This window comes from Canis aureus, chromosome 6 (genome assembly GCF_053574225.1).
Source record: "Canis aureus isolate CA01 chromosome 6, VMU_Caureus_v.1.0, whole genome shotgun sequence".
Lineage (NCBI taxonomy): Eukaryota > Metazoa > Chordata > Mammalia > Carnivora > Canidae > Canis > Canis aureus.
The window spans coordinates 78,680,530-78,700,111 of NC_135616.1; the positions used below are offsets into that span (position 1 = coordinate 78,680,530).

The 19,582-nt window shown below is 39.7% G+C and overlaps 1 protein-coding gene and 2 long non-coding RNA genes across 5 annotated transcripts in view; 1 reads left to right on the forward strand and 2 right to left on the reverse strand.

Annotated features, from left to right (window-relative positions):
• Positions 1-10,447, reverse strand: part of DDX59 (DEAD-box helicase 59) — an 84,341-nt gene extending 73,894 nt beyond the window's left edge. For all 3 annotated transcript variants that reach the window (XR_013382451.1, XM_077902408.1, XM_077902407.1), the window contains exon 1: positions 10,330-10,447. The gene's annotated coding sequence lies outside the window, so the exon portion shown is untranslated. The remainder of the gene's footprint in view (positions 1-10,329) is intronic.
• Positions 8,470-12,513, forward strand: LOC144316475 (uncharacterized). Its single transcript, XR_013382456.1, has 2 exons — positions 8,470-8,824; positions 11,805-12,513. It is a non-coding gene; the product is annotated as an uncharacterized LOC144316475 (long non-coding RNA).
• On the reverse strand, positions 11,806-13,180 carry LOC144316474 (uncharacterized). Its single transcript, XR_013382455.1, has 3 exons — positions 12,698-13,180; positions 12,268-12,357; positions 11,806-12,182 (listed from the first exon to the last, which is right to left on the reverse strand). It is a non-coding gene; the product is annotated as an uncharacterized LOC144316474 (long non-coding RNA).
• Between the last annotated feature and the right edge of the window lie 6,402 nt (positions 13,181-19,582).

A 19,582-nucleotide genomic window follows, 5' to 3' on the forward strand; every position in this document is an offset into this window, starting at 1 on the left:
CAAATTTAGGTGTATGAATATTTATCTAAGCTCATTTTGAAAGAATATTAGATAGTAACTGACATGACAGGAAATTAAGCATCACGATGATCCCTAATGAACCCCAGGAAAGATGTAGACTGACTCCATGCAGATGCAAATATGCTACCAATGATGCAAAGGGATAAAACTGCAATCATTAGAGCCTATGAGCACTAGCTAGAGTAAAGTTCAGGCAGCCACAGCCCAAACAAGCCAATGAGCCAAAGCTACTACTTAAGGTGGTTTGCTGAGGCTCTTGGGCAGGCCACTAGAGTTCTAGACAAACTGTAAGGCTGAAAAATGTATCTGTGTTTTCTCTCCTCATACCTTCCTCTTCCTTGGACACCCATTGCCCATTTCACAGGATATGGAATAAGATTTTGTCTCAAAATTTCAAACCAAAGCCTCAATGCTGTGGACAATGGGTGACAAGTGTATCTATATTTAAGAGACATATTAGACATATCCATGCAGGACTAATAGGCTACAATCTGATCTGTAACAATCAATATCCTTCCCCATTTCCAACTTCTATAGAAGAGATTCATTAATGAGACTCTTGGTAGTAAGAGAATCCATGTGAGTAGAAAGTTTTGTAACATGCTTCCTCTCCTATCTCTAAAGCAAAAGAAGGGGTCCCAATGGATCCACTTAGAGAGATTAATACTATTTACAAGAGGGAAGATTGGTATCTGATTTTCCAGTTGCGAGTTTTGCTACCATAATAGAACATAACATTTTTGGGAGAATATGTCACGAGGAAATTGGGTCATATACAGGATGAAAGTAGAAACTGGTGCCTAACTGTCCCCTGGAAAACTCATAGGGTAGATTGTCGAGCTAGAGGTGCCCATGGAGTCAGGGCAAGGAGTTAAAAGGCAGCAGTGAGAGCATTCTGCTGTTCTGGGGAACAGTCATTCATTCTAGAGTAAGTATGTGCAATGTTTCCTATGGACCAAGTGGATACCATGGCAAGTAGCTAGGAAAGGATTTCCTTGAAAGAACCTCATCTAAGAGAACTGTCTGCTTGGGTTAGAAGATCCCACCAGAAAGAGGCTGTGGGTGATAGACCAGAGGATGGAACTGATACAGGCTAGCAACAGTGCTGTGTCAGGACATCCAGTGGGAGTTCCAAAGACCGCACTAATGTGTTCTGTGAAAGAGCCAGCACTGGATGCCTGCCATCCATTAAGTAGTCAAAGAGAATTACAAACATCAGATACGAGAAACAGCCTTTGCTTCTTTTCTTCTAATCCCTTCTGCACCATTGTGTCCAACCCTAAAGAAGCCAAGAACATTGGTGAGGAAAAAGTAGAACAAAAATAGACCACACCTTCACCCACTGGTAGTTCCCAAACCATGGGTCTGGCCTAAACTAAGAGCAAGAGAGGAGCCCCTAAATTGGATGAGGGATTGGAATGTTCACTTATATTTAGCAAAAGCTCTAAATTTGCCCTGAAAACTATGGACCCTGAGCAGGCTAACAACAGTCAGAGCTAATACAAAAGCTCATCATTTTCTCTGTGCCACTCCATGTTATCTTCTTGCTTTCAGAATCAATACCTTGATACCTCATTCTCTAATATCTATGGCTCACATGATCTTTCTGGAAACAACTCCTGATTATATTCCTCACTTGCTTAAATATATTCAGTGGCTCCCATTGCCCACAGATCAACCTCACTGGTCACTCTTCCAAATGGTGTTGTGTTTCAGCTAATGCCAAAATTTCCCAAGGGCATGCAGAGGACATTAGGTTATTTTAATTATTTGTCTCATAGATGAATTATTTCATTTTTTTAAAGATTTTATTTATTTATTCATGAGAGACACACAGAGAGAAAGGCAGTGAGACACAGGCAGAGGGAGAAGCAGGCTCCATGCAGGGAGTCCAACATGGGACTTGATCCTGGGGCTCCAGGATCACACTCCGGGCTGCAGGCAGCGCTAAACCGCTGCGCCACCGGGGCTGCCCAATTATTTCATTTCAATAATCATGTGCTAGGATTAATAATATGTGCTAGGACATCAAAACCATGATTTCATGGATATCATTGTTTACAAGGAGGCTAAAGCAGGCAGCACTGTGGTAACCTGCCTATCACAGACATCAGAAATTATGGACCTGTTGCTCAGATGCCAAGTATTAAAGCATTTATACTAGAGGAAAATGAGTGTTCTCACTGTTTTATACACATATATGCATTTACTAGAAGTCCCCTGCAAGATAAGTATGAAAACCTAGAAGTATATAATGAAGCTTTTCAAATTGTCTATAACATTAGGAGATAGTGGCTGAGAACTGTCACTACCAAATAATGAAAGACATGAATCCATAGATTTGAGAATCATAAGGAGTAACAAACAAAAAGGTTAAACAAAAATCCATAGACATGCAGTAGTGTAATTGCAGCATATCCTATCATAGAAAAGTAATCAAAGGAAAAAGGAAATTAAACACAAGGATGACAATTAGACTAACAGCAAACATCTCAAGAGCAGTAGAAGCCACCATGCAGTGGAACAGTATTTTCAAGCTGCTGCAAAAAACTCTATATCCAGGTAACTGTTGTTAGAGTGTAAGGATGAAATCAAGAATTTTTTTTCAAAAAAAAATAGAGTTTATCAATCCAAGAACCTCAATGAAAAATCTATTATTAAGGGATGTCCTTCAGGCCAAAGGAAAATAATCCCAGAGAAAAGATATACAATGAAAAAAACAAGAGAAAGGAATGGTGAGCAAAGACAGGAAGAGGCCTCCCACCAGACACTGAATCGGCAGGAGCCTTAATCATGGACTTCTTCCAGCCTCCAGAACTGTGAAAAGATAAATTTTTGTTGTTTAGGCCAGTCAGTCAATAGTGCTTTATTACAGAAGCCTGAGCAAGCTAATTATACCAGTACTTGCATGTGATGAAAAATTACTCTTCATTGAGGAAATTTAGAGGCAGAGAACAGCCGACAGTGCATGATCTTCCCGTCTCTCATTATCCCACAGAGAGATGTGCGTAAGTGGGGGCATGGTAAATGTGTCCAAAAATCGAAAGAAAGGAACTCCCTCTTTATCATTCTACGTGTTTCCAGTGAAGCTGGAAGGCGAGACAAGGACATCTAATTTACTATATAACAATGGGAACTCTTTGTTTTTATTCAAAAACATTTTTTGAAAGCAATCTCTACACCCAATGTGGGGCTTGGAATCAACCCCCAGATCAAGAGTCGCACGCTCTACTGACTGAACCAGCCGGGTGTCCTGGGAGCTTCTGGATTGAAGAAATGGATGCACTGGGAAGAGAAGGTGGCATTCCTGAGATGTGGTATCAGCCTGTCCTTCCACTGATGTATTTCACTGAGATTAAACCTAGAGGGAGGGAATGGGCCTCCAGGATAACCTATGTGTCTCTGGTCAGTGAGCAAGAAACTTAAATATAAGGACATCAAGAGTTTGCAAAGGTAAGATGGGAAAGGATATTCCAGGTAAATGCTAACAAAGAGAAAGCTCCACAGTCAAGCCAAGAGCATCATTAAAGACAAGGAGGATAACTATCCAATGATAAAAAGAAACAATTCTCCAGAAAGATATAGCAACTCTAGGCTTGTGTGCACCTCATAACATAAATCTCAGATCATACAAAGCAAAGTTGTCCAAACTACACGGAGAAACTGAGAAATCAACAAACATCAGGGGGAATTTTAATACTCCTCTTTCCATAATTGTCATGTAAGCAGAGGAAAAATAGAAAAAAATACAGGTATTTGAAAACCTACGTAGCATGTTTTCAACTTAATCAAATGGACATTTAAAGACCTTTGCAACAAATGATTGTGGGACATCCCCATCAGGTGGAGGCCACTGGTATGAGTGGTGAAAGAATTCACCAGAGGCAGAACAAAAATGTTCAAAGCTTATTGAACACAGTGCTGGAGGCAGGACGGCAAAGAAGAGACTGACTGTGAAGAGGTAGTGGTAAGGGGCCACGGCTACCGGGCAGCCGAGTGAGGGAGTATGGGGATGTATGGAATTTTCTCTTTTTTGGTAATCTGAGGAACTCTGCCTGGTTGGTTGTAATTGGTCAGTTAGGGCCTGTGGTGATTTCCAGGCGAGTTGCTTACTGAGCCTGTTTGCATTCAGCTCAGCGGTTGGTGGCAGGTGGGTGGCCTTCTGTCTTGATCAAGTTTCCATTGTTCAAACTTGTTGCTTAAAGGTGGTCTCGACAATATTGGATAAATTTCATTCTTTCCAAGCATACATGGAACGTATATAAGACACATCGCAGAGGAGGCTGAAATAAAAATCTGAACAGATAGCAAATAATCAACATCATCCGCAGGATGTACTCTCTGAACATAATGCAGTTAAGTGCACGTAATTACTGAAACTAACAAAAAAGGGCAGTAGAAATTTCATACATTTGGAAATTTAAAAACACATACCAACAAAATGGGCAAAATTTTGAAAGATTTTGGACGTCATTGTTCATTGTATGTTTAAAATGTTTCTTAATAAAAACACACTCTTAAATAATGCCAATGTCAAAAAAAAGTAATAACATAGACAATCCTTATAGCTGAAAAATAATGAATATATCGGACATCAGAATTTGTGGGCCGAAGACTAAGGCGTTCTTAGAAGAAAATCTATAGCCTTAAGTGTCACATTAAAAAAGAAGAAAAAAACAGAAGTTAGTGAGCTGGAATTAATAAATGAAGAGAACAACAGTGTAAACCCAAAGAAAGTAGAAGGAAGGAAATAGAGAGCAGAGACTAACAATGCAGAAGACAAACAGAATAGATCAATAAAAAAAGAAGTTGATTTTTAAAAAAGATTAATGATAGGATCCCTGGGTGGCTCAGCGGTTTAGTGCCTGCCTTCGGCCCAGGGTGTGATCCTGGAGACCCAGGATCAAGTTCAGCATCAGGCTCCCTGCATGGAGCCTGCTTCTCCCTCTGCTTGTGTCTCTGCCTCTCTCTCTCTCTCTCTCTCTCTCTCTCTCTGTGTCTCTCATGAATAAATAAATAAAATCTTAAAAAAATAAATTAATTAAAATTAAATTAAAAAGATTAACGAGGTAGTCATGCTTCTGGCAGAACTAATTAGATAAATAAGAGAAAAAGCACGAAGGAGCATATTGGGAATAAGGAAAAGGATATGACTACAGATAAAGCAGAAACTGAAATAGTGAGAAAGTGCTATGAAGAAGTCTATGTAAATAAACTTGAAAACATACATGAAATGGAAAATTTTTCTAGAAAAGTTTAACTCATCAAAACTAACTGAAGAGAACTAGGAAGCCTAAGCCTGGATAGATTTTAGCCTTTAAATACATTGACCCCAAGGATAAAATTCTTCCTATAAAACCACTCTCAGGGGGTACCTGAGTGGCTGGGTCGGTTAAGTGTCTGACTTCAGTTCAGGTCATGACCTCAGTGTCCTGGGATGGAGCACTGGGTCTGGCTCCCTGCTTAGCAGGGAGTCTGCTTCTCCCTTCCCCTCTACCTTCCCCCTGCACCCCTCCCCACTTGTGCTCACTCTCTCTCAAATAAATACAATCTTTTAAAAAACCAAAACAAAACAAAAAAAATAAAAATAAAAATAAAAATAAAAAAAATAAAAAAAATAAAAAACCAAAACACTGTCAGGGGTGCCTGGGGAGCACAGTTGTGTACATATCCAGCTCTTGGTTTTGGCTCGGGTCATGATCTTAAGGTCATGAGATCTAGCCCTGCATGGGGCTCCCCACCCAGCTTGGAACCTGCTGGAAATTCTCTCTTTCCCTCTGCCCCTCCTGCTGTGTGCCCACATGCTCTTTTTCTCTCATTTTAAAATAAATAAATAGGGGAATCCCTGGGTGGCGCAGCGGTTTGGCGCCTGCCTTTGGCCCAGGGCGCGATCTTGGAGACCTGGGATCGAATCCCACATCGGGCTCCCAGTGCATGGAGCCTGCTTCTCCCTCTGCCTATGTCTCTGCCTCTCTCTCTCTCTCTCTCTCTCTCTGTGACTATCATAAATAAATAAAAAATAATAATTTAAAAAAAGAAAATAAATAAATAAATCTTTTTTTAAAAAGAAGTAAAAGAAGACACATAAAAACATGAGATGAATCGTATTCATTAGAAGAGTCAATACTGTAAAAAAAAAAAAAAGGAATGTTCATTCTTCTCCAGTTAATCTCTGAACTCACTGTCATTCCAATCAAACTCTCTAGTGTTTTGACAAGTAAATTCTAAAGCTTATATGAAAAGATGTTTTGAAGAAAAAGAACAAGATAATTAATTTCCCCAACCATGTAAGAAAGCTTATTATAAAGCTATAATAATGAGGATTGTGGCTACTGTAATTAATATTAGTTTAATGATAGGAAAATAGATCAATAGCACCAAATAAAGAATTGCAGAACGGAACCATTCATACATGAAAACGCTATAGGGTGTTATACACCAATGCAGAAAGCACGACTCTTCAGTAATTGGTGGTGGAAAAACTGGTCAGTCCCATGAAAGAAATAAAACTACATACCTATTTCACACAATCCACAAAGGAAAAATTCAAAATAGGATAAAGACAATTCAAAAGTAAAATGGGCAAAGGATATGAATAGTCAAGTCAAAGGAGAAATTTAATTAATGTGAAGCAAAACTGCTCAAATTCACTTGTAATCAAAGAGATACAGAAACAAATTATAACCAAGCCAGCATTTTCATGTATTATATCAGAAAAAACAATGTGAAACTCTCTGGTAATCTCAAGTTCCGGTATGGATGTGGAATAGTTGAAGCCCCATATGCCTGGTGGGAGCTTAAATTGGCACACTTTTGAGAGTAATTTAGAAATACGTATTTAGTTTGAAGGTGTGCAGCTTCACAATCCTCAGCTACTCTCATACACATGTCCAAGAAAATAGGTAAAAGAATATTTATTCTGGGGCACCTGGGTGGCTCAGTGGTTGTGCATCTGCCTTTATCTTGGGTCACGATCCCGGGCTCCTGGGATCGAGTCCCACATCGGGCTCTCTACATGGAGCCTGCTTCTCTCTCTGCCTGTGTCTCTGCCTCTCTCTGTGTGTCTCTCATGAATAAATAAATAAAATATTTTTAAAAATAATATTTAATCTAACACCATTTGCAACAGTGAATGATTAGAAAACATCTAAATATCCATTCATAGTAAAATAGATAAATAAATTGCAGTATATTCATATAAAAGAACACTATACAACAATCAAAATGAATGAACTTAAACTAAGTCAGTGAACATGGGTAACTCTCAACATTGAAAGACAGTATGACATCATTTATATAAAATTTAAAAATACAGGGCAGCCCAGGTGGCTCAGAGGTTTAGCGCCGCCTTCAGCCCAGGGTGTGATCCTGGAGACCCGGGATCGAGTCCCATGTCAGGCTCCCTGCATGGAGCCTGCTTCTCTCTCTGCCTGTGTCTCTGCCTCTCTCTTTCTCTCTCTGTTTCTCTCATGAATAAATAAATAAAATCTTTAAAAAAAATTTAAAAATACATGTCAGCACTGCATTTTATCACACATTTGTATATAATAAAATCATAAGAAGATACAAGAGGAAAAACAGTGGGTGTGTAATAGTGCATACATGGGAGGCAGAAGGTGAGGAATGGAATGGGATAGAATCTACAGAAGGTTTTAACTGCATCTGTAACATTTTATTTTTTAAAAGTTGAGGGACCCCTGGGTGGCTCAGTTGGTTAAGCTTCTGACTCTTGATTTCAGCTCAGGTCATGATCTCAGGCTCCATGCTCAGCAGGGAATATGCTTGGGATGCTCACTCTCTCTACCTCTGCCCCTCCCCCTGCTCATGTGCACGTGCTCTCTTTCTTTCAAATAGAGAAATAAAATCTTAAAAAGTTGGAGCACGGGATGCCTGGCAGGCTCAATTGAGGGAGCATGCAACTCTTGATCTTAGGGAACATGAATTTGAGCCCTACGTTGGGTGTGGAGCCTACTTAAAAAAATATTTTTTAGGGGATCCCTGGGTGGCGCAGCGGTTTAGCGCCTGCTTTTGGCCCAGGGCGCGATCCTGGAGACCCGGTATCGAGTCCCACATCTGGCTCCCAGTGCATGGAGCCTGCTTCTCCCTCTGCCTGTGTCTCTGCCTCTCTTTCTCTCTCTCTCTCTCTCTCTCTCTCTCTGTGTGACTATCATAAATAAATAAAAATTTAAAAAAAACACATCTTCTTAAAAAAATATTTTTTAAGTTGAAGCAAATATAGCAAAATATTCAGATTTAACAAAGATCAGTGGCTAGCACTTTATATTATTTTCTGTAAATTTCTGTATGCTTGAAATATTTTAAAATTAAAAAAAAATTTAATCTAGTAAAACCAACACTACCTGACTTATGCCTTCAAATTGTTGTTGTTTTTTAATGCCTTCAAATTGTTACCTCAGTTGCTTAGTACGGCGACTACATACTGCATGATGTTAGAAATACTATTATGACATTTTGAACTTGAGTCATGATGTCTTATGTACATGGATTTAATAACAGCATTTTTTACTTATAGTAGAGCAAATGAACTCTTTAAAATCAAGCAGTGCAAAAAAATAAAAATAAAATAAAATCAAGCAGTGCTTTCTGAAACTGCTTCACCTAAGGTAACAGTGAAGGGAGAGCAGCATTTAATGAAAACAAGCAAATGATGAAGGAAATTCAAACAGGCTGGGATGGAGAATGGGGACAGAAAGAGAGAAGAATCTGCTGAGGGAACAGGAGACAGAGGAAAAACAGGAAAAGAATTTTAAAGAAAGCATGCCCAAGATCAACAATACAGAGGGTAAACTGAAAAGCAATAGAGTGGATAATTCTTTATACAATAATAGAAACTATTTTAAAAGGTAGATTTTTTTTTTTTTTAAAAAAAAGGCAGATTTAGATGCCAGGTGTGATTGAGCTTCACTTAGGCCGTGGAATTTGGCAGTCATTAATGTCTTCTTCTACACTCTTATTTCAAAATGGGGAAACTGAGTCTCAGTTACATAAGTCGGCTTGTGGTTTGGTGCAGAGCTGGAGTAGAACATATCCCCGAAGACACCTAGAATGTGGTGATTCTGCATCGCCTTATGTCTCAAGGGGCCCCGCATGGCTTGACCCAGAAGCTGAGTGGGAGTGGGCTGTGAGGGAGTCCCACAGGGACTTTAGGCAGTGAAGGGACACAAAGAATGATGCCAACCAACTGACATAAACAGTTAGTTGATTTTTTATGCCTCTACAATCTTCCTTTTGCCATTTAAGGCTTTTTAAATGGGGCAGGCTCCCTCTGCTTCAGGTATTTTAGTTGACAAGTGATATGGGGAATAGAGACACGGGGAGTTGAGAACTATTGTATGAGTCCGTTCTTATACTATTTTTATTTCTGCTTTTCCAGCAGAACATTCTCTGTAACACATTTCTTAAAATTGAGTAGAGAAAGTATCGGAGAAGAATCTTCTCTAATTAGGCTCTAAAATAAGATTGCAACCCACAAAGGCAGAGCTGTCCTACACACAGCTCCACTGCAATTACTGTGACTTTCTTTTTTTTTTTTAATTCAAAGTGAATTATATCAAATTTAAACAGTAAGCTGTGGTTTTTAATGGTTGTTTGACTCTTCTGATCAAGAGATAGTTAAAGGAAACCAACCAACAAAAATCAAATTGGTTGTATGATACATTGAGCTTGAAGTTTTCTTCGTTTTGTTGAACTGTAAAGGCGCATTATTACCTAATGAAGTCTCTGGGCCAAAATAATATTAGAGTTTTCCAGACAGACTTCACTAACAGCTCTAGGAACCTTATGTTTGGCTGGTGACAGACTGGAGCATTAAGTGACCGACAAGACTCATAAATGCCTCTTTGTTTTCATAGTTGTGCCATAGTGAGGGCACTGTCCACCCAGCACTTGCCATTTAAGCCTCCCTCCCCCTCTCTTTTTTAAATATTTTATTTATTTGACAGAGAGAGAAAGAGAGCACAAGCAGAGGGAGCTGCAGAGGGAGAGAAGCAGGCTCTGTGCTGAGCAGAGAGGCCCACCCAAGGCTCCATCCAGGACCCTAAGATCATGACCTGAGCCAATGGCAGATACTTAACCGACTGAGCCACCCCGGGGGCTCCCCAACCTTCCTTTGCTGAGATTTAAAACTTGGCTGGACATTTATAACTATATTCATCATACAACTCTGTGTCAGGGATTAGTTTTTTGTTTGTTGTTTTTACAAATTCTGAAAACAACACACACCAAGTAAAACAAATCCACACTGTTACGTTTAGGCCGATTTTCTTCCTTTGTGAATTATGTTCTCACCTTTTATTTAAGACATTCAGGGCAAGCAGGCAATGAGAAATATGGGTGTTGCAGTCAGACCTTCCATCAAAAACCAATCATCCTCTTGGCAAGTATTTGTTACATAGTGTAGTTTTAGTTCTAGAATTTGGAATCTAGAAAGAGCTAAGGCATTTGCTGGGAAAGAGTGTGGCAATGCGTTCCCTTTTAGGCAATTTTCTCTCAAAAAAAGGACCTGAGATCCTACTGAATCAGTTAAAAAAAAACACCTTGTAGTGAAAACCACACGATGTGGTTCTAAATTACAATATATGTATATATTTTTAAAAAGATGACAGCAAAATAATTTTTTAATAAGTTCTACGACACCGTGCATAATCACTGGAGCGTCACCAAACTCAGATTGAAGGAAGCCTCAGAGGTCATGTGGCCCATCCTTCCCCTAGGCCGGCTTTCGCCCTCATTGTTTTACTCAGCATTCTCTTTAGTCCCTTTGGAATGTCTAAAGCAACACAGTGCAGGGCTTTGAACTACAATTGTTATTTTAGCATTTCATCAACTGGAGCATCATTGAGTAGAAGTGATGTTTTTTTTTGTTTGTTTGTTTTTTAATTTTTATTTATTTATGATAGTCACACAGAGAGAGAGAGAGAGAGAGAGAGGCAGAAGCAGGCTCCATGCGCCAGGAACCCGACGTGGGATTTGATCCCGGGTCTCCAGGATCGCGCCCTGGGCCAAAGGCAGGCGCCAAACCGCTGCGCCACCCAGGGATCCCAGAAGTGATGTTTCTAAATTGAATACTGCTTCTAATCCTTTTTAGGTTTAAATTTAAGGCAGTGGCCCTCTTGTACAATGTTGGGATTTTGTTTGGGGAATGAGTGTTAGCTTGGTAGGCAACTTACCTAAGCATTCATTCAAACATTTGCTGTGGTAGTTACTATGTTTCAGAAGAGACAGTTCTGTGTATAGTCATATTTTGAGTTTTTATGGCTTTATCACCTATAATTATTCCACAAGATAATATACTATTCATTTAGATGTTCAGTTGGAAGTGTCTGGTGGAAAACAATTTATCGAAGGAAAGAAATCAAGACACAAAACATATTAGAGCTGATGGATCCCAGAGAGTATTTGCCAAGAGAGCTGTTAAAAAAAAAGAGGCACCTTCACCTTGGATCTACAGTCTCAAACTCTCTCCCTTAGATTCCAGCCCCTGTACTCAAATTGTGCACAAAAGTGGTAATAATTAAACAGTGGATGAAGCAACCCAAATGTTCATCAAGGTGCTGACACTTATTCTGTGGAATATTATGTAGTAGATAGAAGGAGTGTGCTGGGCTGGGAACATCTCCAACAAGCACATCAAAGAACAATATATATACATCATAAGTCTGATTACTGAGAGAAACTTCCACCTCCACCTGTGCCCAAAGGAAGAGGCAATTAAAATGCTTTTTAAAAAATATATATTTTATTTATTTACTTGACAGAGAGAGAGAGAGAGAGAGAGAGCGCGCACAAGCAGAGGGAGTGGCAGGCCGAGGGAGAGGGAGAAGCAGACTCCCCTCTGAGCAGGGAGCCCGATGTGGGGCTCGGTCCTGGACCTGGAGATTATGACCTGAGCTGAAGGCAGACACCTAACCAACTGAGCCACCTAGCCACCACCCCCCCCCCCAAAATGCTTTATTTGTGTAACAGGAATAAATAAATTTAAAATCTAATTATTACTTAAACTACAAACTACATCCTGTCTTTCATAACTGTTGCTCTCTCGGAGAAAGAATCTTCCAGGTGAATCCCGATGCCGCTTTGTGAGGACGCTCAAGCAGCCCTTGGAGAGGTCCAGTTGGTGAACAGTTGAGCCCAAATGAATTCTAAGTAGAATGGACAATTCTGTAAGCAATTTTACCAAAATGTCAAAATGCAAACTTTGTGAAGAGTGAGACAAATAAGCTTTACTTCTGTGTTTTCAGCTACTCAGCCTGGCTCTGTCAGCAAGTTTTCTTCTTGGCCAAAGACGTTTAGAGCTATGGATCCATCCTTTTAGTTCTGTTCATCAAAAACAAAACAAAACAAAAAACAAAAAAACAAAACCTCAAGTGTCTAATTAGATGATTTAGAATCACTAAATCACCGTGGAATATTTAAAGTTTAAAGTTGATTTTAAATATTCCCTAAGGTATAAATAAAATAGCTATTTCCTAAGCAGTTCACTTGAAGTCTTGTGGTGCCCTCCACGCCCTCCACAAGGGGCACAAAATGGGTATACATTTTAGGAGGACTGGGACGAGAGAGGGAGTGTCTGTCTATCACAGATCAATCTACACCATGGAAATGACTATTTCTTGGAGGGAGTAATAGGTAATCATCAAAGCTGTTTGCTTCTTACGGAAGATCCAGAGTAGTTTACACAACTCTTCCCATTGCTCTCTGATTGGGAAGAGAAAAGGGGAGACAGAGAGAGAGAGAGAATGGGGAGGAGAAGAAGGATGAGGACAAGAAGGTGTAGAGGGACGAGATTGAAAGGAGAAGGTGTTTTGAGGGGGTTGGAGAAGCAATACAGGGAGGGACATTTGCTGTAATGTCGTGGGGAGAGCAAATCACAGCCCTGTCACCGTCTCCAGGGAGTCCTTTGTGACCCCTGCCCCAGTGCATTGTCGGAGCCTCTTTACTGTTGCTGCATAATGAATTAACCCCAAACTATCCCGTTGTTTCTGAGGGCCTGGAGTCCAGGGGTGGTCTAGGAGTCGCTGTGGCTCAGCCTCCCAGAGGGCTATTGGCTCCTGATGGCCTGCCAGGGCCTGGAGGATCAGCTTCCAGAACGGCTCTCCGCATGACTGCCAGCAGGCAGCTGGGTCCCTCACGCAGGGGACCTGCCTGTGAGGGCTTGAGTGTCCTTACAACACAGCGGACGGATTTCCCCCAGGAGAGATCCCAGAGAGCTGAGGCACAAGGTTGCAATGCCTTTTATGACCTTGTCCCCACTGACTAGGCTATGGACACTGTCCTTTGTGTGGTTTTCTTATTCTTTAGAACGGAGTCCCTTTTTCCAGCTCTATCTTTTGAAGAGAAACTCAAGGGACGGGGAACCAGACTCTATCTTTTGAAGGGAAACTCAAAGAATTTGTGAACATCTTTTAAACGACCATATCACTCACTGTCCCTAAGCGGGCCAGGGGTCCCACTCTCGGCTCTCTGTGGGGTACAGTGGCCACTGCATTTGCATCCCTTGGGACTCCGTCATTCTTTTATTCGATTCATAATGAAAATCACTAGTAGAAATAACACACACACACACACAATGGCCTCGACTGCATACAAAGTTGTGATAGATAGAAAGCTGCTTGGAGAATCACATTTTTTTTTTTTTGAGAATCACGTATTTTTAACAAAATTGGAAGTATAAAAATGTGACTCAGGGAAATTGAACCTGTTAAAAGTAATGACCACAAGAAAGACAACTTACAGCAGCAGGTTGCTGTAGAGTTCGCTGTGAGCCAAAGAGCTTTACAAAAAAAATAAAATCTTGGTTGTAAATCTACATGGAAAAGAGCTAATTCCAGTGAAAATAATCTCAGGAGAACAGAAAAAGAAAATGAAAAAACAAAGCAAAACAAAACTGGGAATAGTTTAGCTGCAGAGTAGAGAAAGTTGGTTAAAGAATGAAATTAGCCTAAGGACACTCTCTCCGAAAACACTGTCTTCACGGTCAACACTGTTGATATAACTCGGATTAAAATGCTTGTGTTAAGGGATCCCTGGGTGGCTCAGCGGTTTAGCGCCTGCCTTTGGCCCAGGGTGTGACCCTGGAGACCTGGGATCAAGCCGCATCCGGGTCCTGGCATGGGGCCTGCTCCTCTCTCTGTCTGTCTCTCATAAATAAGCAAATAAATATGATCTTTAAGAAAATAATAACAATAACAAAATGGGGATCCCTGGGTGGCGCAGCGGTTTGGCGCCTGCCTTTGGCCCAGGGCGCGATCCTGGAGACTCGGGATCGAATCCCACGTCGGGCTCCCTGCATGGAGCCTGCTTCTCCCTCTGCCTGTGTCTCTGCCCCTCTCTCTCTCTCTCTGTGACTATCATGAATAAATAAATAAAATCTTTAAAAAAAAAAAAAAAAAAAAAAAACAATAACAAAATGCCTGTGACAATTCCTTTGTTACTTCATGTAGACATTAAATAACCTTTGATTAGGGTGGCCGTGGAACAATAGCTTTTTAAAGTTTAACATTGGGGCGGCCCAGGTGGCTCAGAGGTTGAGCATCTGCCTCCGGCTCAGGGCGTGACCCGGGTCCCAGGATGGAATCCTGCCTCGGGCTCCCCGCACGGAGCCTGCTTCTCCCTCTGCCTGTGTCTCTGCCTCTCTCTCTGGGTCTCTCTCTGTCTCTCATGAATAAATAAGTAAAATCTTTAAAAATAAATAAATAAAGTTTAACTTTTAAGGCATAAACTAGAAATGAAAAGATTGACAGAATTCAATACAGAAAAACATCCCCAAAATGCTGCAATTGACACTAAAAGGGAAATGTTTTCAATGGCTTGAAAAACATGACTGTATTTGATAAAGAGTTAATACATTTTATATATATCTCTCTCACAAATGAATATGAGAGGATGAATACCCTAATAAAAAATGAGAAATTAGTTTTTTTTTTAAGATTTTTATTCATTTATAAGACAGAGAAAACAGATGGAGCCCTGCGTTGGGCTCTGTGCTGAGCATGGAGCCTATTAGGATTCTCTCTCTCCCTCTGTCCCTCCCTCTGCTTACACTCTCTCTTTCTCACTTAAAAAAAAAATTATCCATATGTAAGAATAATCAGTAGGTCAGTAGGCAAAGATAGATGTCCTAGGGTATTCCTTACAGCAGTATTCATAAAAACAAAAAATATAGGAATAACAAAAATATCCTATAATAGGGGAGTGGCTAAAATTTAAAAAAATGCATCCTTGCAATGAAATTCTATTTTGTGTTACTCTGATGTTTTACATGAGTATCCATTAGTATCAAGGGACATTAATAATATTATGTAAAAGAAACAAGTTATAACTGTACAGGGATCCCTGGGTGGCGCAGCGGTTTGGCGCCTGCCTTTGGCCCAGGGCGCGATCCTGGAGACTCGGGATCGAGTCCCACGTCGGGCTCCCGGTGCATGGAGCCTGCTTCTCCCTCTGCCTGTGTCTCTGCCTCTCTCTCTCTCTCTCTCTGTGACTATCATAAATAAAATAAATAAATTTAAAAAAAGTTATAACTGTACAATATAAGCTTATTTTGTTACAAAATGAATGGAAGGATATATAAAGCATATCTCTAGGTGGTGAAATTATAGCTGTTTATTTTTTCATTTGCTTTTTTATACTTTTTTAAAAGATTTTATTTATTTATTCATGAGAGACACAGAGAGAGAGGCAGAGACACAGGCAGAGGGAGAAGCAGGCTCCATGCAGGGAGCCCAATGTGGGACTGGATCTGAGGTCTCTAGGATCAGGCCCTGGGCTGAAGGTGGCGCTAAACCGCTGAGCCACCCAGGCTGCCCCAGTACTTTTTAAATTAAAGAAATGTGGGGCCCCTGGGTGACCAGTCAGTTGAGCATCTGCCTTTGGCTTAAGTCATGATCCCAGCATCCTGGTATCCAGCTTCATATCAGGCTCCTTGTTGGAGAAGGAGGGTCTGCTGCTCCCTCTCCCACTGCCCCTTCTCCCTGCTTATAATCTTTCTCAAATAAATAATTAAAATGATTAAAGGAAAAAAAGGATCCAATTTCTGGATCCTAAGAATTGAAAATAACTAAAGAAATGAATATGGATTGCTTTTATTATGAGAAAAAACTTGTAAGTTTTAAGTATGAAAAATACACTCGATTGCAATTAGAATGTTTTCTAGGGACACCTAGTGTTTGAGCATCTGCCTTTAGCCCAGGTCCTGATCTGGGGTCCTGGGATCGAGTCCCACATGGGGTTCCCTGTGGGGAGCCTGTTTCTCCCTCTGCCTGTGTCTCTGCCTCTCTCTTTGTGTCTCTCATGAATAAATAAATAAAATCTTTAAAAAAAAAGTTTTCTATTTTTTTTGTATTGATGTAGTTTTTCTTACATTATTTATAGTAATTTCCTGCCTTTTTAGTGAAGAAAAAAAATAACATACTTAAAAAAAAAGTGCAGGCCAGGATTTGGGAACAGGTTGTGCTTACAACCACCTCTTTCTAATCTCACCCCCACATCTTTGCTCCCATTTCTCACTCCCACCCTCACTCTAAAAAGTTAACCAAACTAGCTAAGTGGCCCATGGAAGATAAACAATACAATCTATCTCCAGTGTGAAACAAAAACTTAAATGATGTACCTGCCTGAACTCATCCACCTGATTATTAACATAAATATACAAGACTCAGTAGGAAGATAATTGTTCTTATTTGCACACATCCAAGGTGGTTCCTAGCATTTCCAGTTTTGCTTACAAATAAAATATCCTATTTTATTTACAAATGGTTATTTTTCTGAATTATGTCCACTAATGTAATGTAACAAAAAGAAGTTTTAAAATACAGTGAGAAATAGCTTAAAACAGATTTTAAGTGGATTAGTAAAAGCACCAGAGTATTGCTTCTATTTTTAAACAAACCTCTTTTATTTTGGAATTGTGGAGGACTACCTCAGCACATTTTTCACTCACTAGGCCATTTGTTGCTTTTCTTTCCTTTCCAACTGTAGCTTTCATTTCTGAGTCACCTAAAAGTAAAGTTATGGCAAGAATTATGTTCTGAGCTATGTAAATTCCATAAAGAATATCATTTGGGATGCCACAAGCTTTTGTCTTTTCTAATTCCCAACGTTAGGCTGTGATTTTCCTCTTCTAGTTTTATCCAGAACCTTTAACTTAACAGCATAAGAAACTAAACAGGAAGTTACATTTCTCTGATCTAGAAAATTATGAGGAAGATGGGGAGCAGATGAGAAAACTAAATCAGGAGAAGGAAGCCACATATTTTGTTTCCATTAATCAAAATCATATTCAAAAGTCTCCTAGTATCCCGACTGAAAAGATCAAACAACAGAAAGAACTACAGTATATTTTTCCAGCTGTCTATAGGTCATAATGAAAGGAATGATCATTTCCTATGTCTACTGATAGTTCCAGGTCTATTTAGAAAGAGGGCCACAAAAGTTGAAGCATAGCTCCTAAATAGTGCCTTAAAGGAAGATTTGATTTATATACTTAGTGACAAAACAAACAAACAAACAAACAAAAAAAACAACAACCAAACGTCAATAATTTAGCCCATATGCCATGACTTTTCAAATATCAGCATATTTGAAATTACAATAATAATGGTTTCCGGGATTCCTGGGTGGCTCAGCGGTTAAGTGCCTGCCTTCAGCCCAGGGCATGATCCTGGAGATCCAGGATCAAATCCCGCGTCAGGCTCACTGCATGGAGCCTGCTTCTCCCTCTGCCTATGTCTCTGCCTCTCTCTCTCTCTCTCTCTCTCTCTCTCTCATGAATAAATAAATAAAATCTTAAAAAAAAAATAATGGTTTCCATAGCAAATATAATACACAAAAACAACAGATTTTGGCTTTTTTCTGAAAAAGCCAGATTTTTGTTATTTGCAGCCGGTTTTGTTTAAGATGCTAATCTAGACTAATTTACTTAATTCGGCTGAGTAGAGCAGTGGCCTCCACACTTTGGGATTTCACAAAGCAGCCAAGTTTCCCAAATGAATGAATAAATGGATAAACTGGAGAGTAAAGAACATAAGGTTATTAACTTTTTATTTCACCAGTGAGGATACATAAAAGCTCAACCGTCATCAATGACTATCATTATTTTATAAGAGAAAGGACATTTTAACAGGAAAAAAAGCAAGAAGGGAATAATCTCATAATTAAAAAATAATCCTTTAGAGGAAAAAAAGCAATTTTATGAAAAAAATCACTTTATGTTTTCTCTGAATAATTTCTAATAAACCATAATAGACTAGTATTGAGGAACCATTGGGAACCACTATAGTCTTAAGGACATCAACTTTCCATTTTTAATTCCCATTTAAGCTAGTGAAGTTATATTGATCTGTTTCAAGGCCCTAAAATGTGTGTTAATATGTATTTTTTGCTGCCTGTTAATTCACTGATTCTTTCAACTATTCAGCAAATACTTCATGTGGTCTATTATATGTAAGGCACTGGAGGAGGTTATAAAGTGAGACAAGATTGTCTCTTCTATTATGGTGCACAGAAAAAATTATGATTCGAGACAAAGCACACCATAAGAGGGCACAAATAGATGCGGGAAGCCTGTAGGAATGGGACAGTGGGCAGGGAAAGCTCCATGGCACAGGTGGCATTTGAGGTTTATTTTAAGACGATATTTCAATGGCTTTTGTTGATCTGGTAGAGGGCATTATTCAGGGCAGTTAATGAATTAATCCAAACCAATAAGCCTTGTGAAGGATTAAATGTGTTGACAATCTTGAGAGTAATTTGGCTTGATATGAATAGGAGAGTCCTGGGGAAATATGAATGGGTCATTTTGCAGAGGATCTTCAAAGTCAAGGCAAATGTTTAGACTACATCTAGTCAGCAAGGCATCACCACCAAGTAGGCAAGTGGGGATGGAAAGATCCCAGCACTTGAAACCAGAAGCCACGAGTTTGTCAACTCTATTCTTTCTGTGAAACCTTGAGAAATTCTCTTAATCCCTCTGAGCCTCCTTTTTCCATCTGTAAAATGAGATTAATTCCCATGTTACATGTTATTTTATAATCAAATAAGATGCAGTAAGGGAAAAATCTAGTATAGTATTGGACATAGAGTCTGAAATTAAAGTTTGTTGACTGTGAATATTGTTGAATAGTCAAAATTCAGGTTCAAAAAGAGAAACTAGAAGAAGCCAATTGTTGCCAGGGAGGCAGAGGGTGAGGGAATGGGCAAATGGGAGAAGGAGAGTGGGAGGTACGGGTTTCCAGTTATGGACTGAATAAGTCACAAGGATGAAAGGTACAGCATCAGGAATATAGTCAATGCAATTGTAATAGCCACGTATAGTGACAGGTGGTAGCTACACTGTAGTAAGCATAGCATAACATAGACACTTCCTGAATCTCTATGTGGTATACCTGAAACTAAAGTAACGCTGTGTGTTAACCACACTTCAATAGAAAAAAGTAAAGAGGGAGACAGAAACTGAGTGGGAGGAAAAGAGGAAATGAGAAATTCATGGGAATAGAAATGAGTAAATGGAAATGAGAGATATTTGGGCTGCTTGGGTAGACGG